General features: G+C 39.9%; 1 pseudogene; it reads right to left on the reverse strand.

The window, feature by feature from the left end:
- Positions 1 to 685: 685 nt before the first annotated feature.
- LOC129654225 (annexin A2-like) lies at positions 686 to 2,467 on the reverse strand (annotated as a pseudogene).
- Positions 2,468 to 4,612: the final 2,145 nt, after the last annotated feature.

Below are 4,612 nucleotides of genomic sequence, written 5' to 3' on the forward strand. Positions count from 1 at the left end.
GCTAGGAGTCAGACACGACTGAACGACTTAACTTTCACTTTTCACTTTCATGCACTGGAGGAGGAAATGGCAAGCCACTCCAGTGTTCTTGCCTGGAGAATCCCAGGGACGGGGGAACCTGGTGGGCTGCCATCTCTGGGGTCACACAGAGTCGGACATGACTGAAGCGACTTAGCAGTAGCAGCATAATGATAACATAATAGATTTACAATAGATTTATTTTTCTTTATCACATTAAAGAATATTATTGTATTATCCTTTAACTTTCACTGTTGATGAAAAAAGGAGTTAGTCTAGGTATCATTTACTTAAAGGTTATATATTTTTTTCTTGCTGACTGCTTTTAATATATTTTCTCTTTAATTTTTAAAATAAAAATTTATTTTATCCATCTGTTTATGACATTATGACATAGTACACAAGAGGCAAAGTGTTTCACATCAGAGATTGCATTTCCAACTCCTTGGAATGTTCTTTTTTTTTTTTTTTGGATAAAAGGGAAGACTAGACAGGAAAGGCAGGAAATGCTTGGGCAACTAAAATAAGGCTGGGGCCAAGGGGAGCAATACTAACATCATCCTCACAGGGAATGGGCATAGGGGGCTGTTTGTAGCAAGCTGATTTTCTAGAACTGTTAGCTAGAAGCATAGGAACACCACTTCTGGATGCTCATGCTATCTCACGCTTAAGTCATCCCCAACACACAGGCATAGAGCACTTTCTGGCAGTCACTCTTGGTGTCTTGCTGGATGTAGTAGTACAGCAGCTTGTAATTGTGGGAGACCATGATTCTAATCAAGCCCTTATAATGAGGGCTTGCCCTTCATGGAGTCATATACAGCAAAATACATGAATTTATTATGAATACTTGGGCCAGGTTTAGGAAAACATCTTCCCAGTCTCCTTTGACCTCTTTCTTTCTTTCTTTCTTTTCTTTTTTTTTTTTTTTTTTTTTGAGGTTTGCTAGTATTATTTATTTTATTTATTTATTATTATTATTTTTTAACTTTACAATATTGTATTGGTTTTGCCATACATCAACATGCATCTGCCACGGGTGTACACGTGTTCCCATCCTGAACCCCCCTCCCACCTCCCTCCCCATACCATCCCTCTGGGTCATCCCAGTGCAGCAGCCCCAAGCTTCCTGTATCCTGCATCTAACCTGGGCTGGCGATTCGTTTCTTATATGATATTATACATGTTTTAATGTCATTCTCCCAAATCACCCCCCCACACTTCCCACAGAGTTCAAAAGACTGTTCTATACATCTGTGTCTCTTTTTCTGTCTTGCATACAGGGTTGTCATTACCATCTTTCTAAATTCCATATATATGCGTTAGTATACTGTATTGGTGTTTTTCTTTCTGGCTTGCTTCACTCTGTCTAATAGGCTCCAGTTTCATCCACCTCATTAGAACTGATTCAAATGTATTCTTTTTAATGGCTGAGTAATACTCCATTGTGTATATGTACCACAGCTTTCTTTATGCTCTCTACTGCTGCTGCTAAGTCGCTTCAGTCCTGTCCAACTCTGTGCGACCCCAGAGATGGCAGCCCACCAGGCTTCCCCATCCCTGGGATTCTCCAGGCAATAACACTGGAATGGGTTGCCATTTCCTTCTCCAATGCATCAAAGTGAAAAGTGAAAGTGAAGTCGCTCAGTCGTGTCCGACTCTTTGTGACCCCATGGACTGCAGCCTACCAGGCTCCTCTGCTCATGGGATTTTCCAGGCAAGAGGACTGGAGTGGGGTGCCATTATGTTTATAAATGTCTAAGTGACATAACTCTTGTACCTTTCAAGTACTTTCTGGAGGTGACACACACTCTGCTTGGTCACGATGTTTAAGAACATCAGTTCTCTCCTCTTCTCTTTAGTACAGTAGAGACTGCAGGTATCTTGGTCAGTTAGTACATAATGACAGAGCCATCCTCTCCTCTTCTACCCTTTACAGGGGCAACTGACTACTTGCAGAAGTCACCAGATGTTTCAGAAATAATGTCCTTCTCCAGATCAGTTTTGTACATTCCCTTGTAGACTCTGTTAATTTTCTGTAGCTCCTGGTTGGTCCTTGAGCAAATAATCTCAGGGAGTCCTCATTGCACCCCAGCCCCTTCACGGAGGCTTTCAAATCAGAAGCATAATACTGAGCAAGTGTTTTCAATAGTTCTCAAATCACCATCTTTAGGTGGCTGGACAAGGCTGACTTCAGTGCTGATACAAGTTTCTTTTTGGTCCTTCTCTGGTAGGCAATATCCTGTCTCTTTTCATTGCTGTATTTGGTCAAAATGTGGATGATGGTAACCGCATCCATACCTTTGGTCTTGATGGCTGTTTCAATGTTCAAAGCATTCTACTCAGCATCAGAGTTGTTCTATGCTTTGACTGACCTGTCTGTACTTAAAGGTGTAGTGTGATTACCCTTCATGCTGGGCTTGCACAGAAATTCAGAAACAGGAGACATTTTGACAGAAGTTGGGTCAAGTACCAAGAGCTACGTGGAGCCATTTTTAAAAATCTATACATTATGAAATTTTCAATATATGTTATAGGTATATATAGTTTTTATTTAAACTGCTTGTGATTATCTGGGCTTCCCAATTTTGTCAGTTATTTGTTCTTTAGTTCTGAGAAATTTTCAGCTTTTAGCTCTTCAAATACTGCCCCTCTTTGTCTCATGTCTTTAGAATTCCAGTTCAATCTTTCTCTCCTACTTTATATCTCTTTGTCTCTCTGAACTGTGTTCTGAAGAGTTTCTTTAGCTCTGTCTTCCAATATCATAAATCTCACTTCAGCTTTCCCTAAGCTGGTGTTTAACCTGTCCATTTCATTTTTCAAATGTCTTTTTCAAACTTTTTTTTTAAATTGAGAAAATGTAACACAATTCAGAAAAGTGCAAAATATAAATGGAGAAGGAAATGAGAACCCACTCCAGTGTTCTTTCCTGGAGAATTCCATAGACAGAGGAGCCTGAAGGGCTACAGTTCATGGGGCCAGAGAGTCAGACCCAACCAAGGGACCAACACTTTCACTTTCACAGCTTAACAATTAATTATGAAACAAATACTAAGTAATCACCCTAGAAATGGAATTTTACCAAAGTCCAGAATTTCTGTCTCTGTTCCTGATCCTCAACCACCACTTCCTCCACCAGAGATGATCATCACTCTGGCTTTAGTCTAATAATTTCTTTGCTTTTCTTTACAGTTTTACCACCTATATCCATTTTTGTTTGTCTGTTTTAATGTAATACTCTATATTCGGGGTCTTATATCTTTTATTCAACATAATATTTGAAAATTAATCCATGTTTGTACCTGTGGGTCACTTACTTTCCATGCTTTGAGGCAGTACAGTTCATGAAAATATTACACCTTTTATTCTGTTTTTGATGGATATCTGGATTAGTCTTTTCCCCTTTTTATGGAGGCATATTTTCAACAATGCATATTGAAACACATGTGCATGAATTTCTCAAGGCTATGTACTAGGAGTGGAATTGTTGGGTCACAGACTATGTATATCTTTAATTTTACTAGATAATTCTAGGCTATTTTTCAGAATGTTTGTTCCACTGAATTTTTTAGTTCAATTGTTTTACTTAATTCATTTAAAAAAATTTTATTTGGCTCTTCAAATCTGCTTGATAATATATTCCTTCGCTGTTTTTGGATATTTTAATTTTCCTTAAGTTTATACATATTATATATGTTTTTTCAGATCCAACCTTGTAGGCATGATTCCAGAGAAGGCGATGGCACCCCACTCCAGTACTCTTGCCTGGAAAATCCCATGGATGGAGGAGCCTGGTAGGCTGTAGTCCATGGGGCTGCTAAGAGTCAGACACGACTGAGCGACTTCACTTTCACTTTTCACTTTCATGCATTGGAGAAGGAAATGGCAACCCACTCCAGTGTTCTTGCCTGGAGAATCCCAGGGACAGAGGAGCCTGGTGGGGTTCCGTCTATGGGGTTGCACAGAGTCGGACACGACTGAAGTGACTTAGCAGCAGGCATGATTGTGCTCTCTCAGGGTTTCTCAGTGTTAACACTATTGACATCTCGAGCCAGAGAAGACTTTATTGTAGAAGATTGTCCTGCACCTTAGAGAGTGTTTGACAGCAACTGGGCTCTGCACACTAGATGCCAAGGGCATACACAGTCCCCTCCTAGCTGTGACAACCAACAATGTCTCTTGGAGGGCAAAGTTGCCCTAGGTTGTGAACCACTATATGTCCTCTACTTTTTCCCTTATGGGACCTCACTCATGGTATCTTGTTTCTTTGTGTTTTGTGATTTTTTGGTAAGCTCATGTTTCTTAAACCTGTATCTGTGGGAAATCCCTGAGGCTTGGATTGAAATCACTTTCCTCTGGGATGTTTTCTATTTGCTACTGCCAAGCACCTGAGGACATTGCTAGCTCAGGATCATACAAAAAAATAAATGTTTGGCTTTAGATTTTTTGAACCCCCAGGATAGTGTGAATTGTGGGCCACAAATCTGCACAAGGTCTACCTGGTAGTTATTAATTCTCAAAAGAAATGCTTTTCTTCTCTCTATTTAGTGCCAGATTTAAGGCAGCTGGGCATGACACTGATTTATTTTTAATT

The sequence above is a fragment of the Bubalus kerabau genome, chromosome 5 (genome assembly GCF_029407905.1).
Source record: "Bubalus kerabau isolate K-KA32 ecotype Philippines breed swamp buffalo chromosome 5, PCC_UOA_SB_1v2, whole genome shotgun sequence".
Lineage (NCBI taxonomy): Eukaryota > Metazoa > Chordata > Mammalia > Artiodactyla > Bovidae > Bubalus > Bubalus kerabau.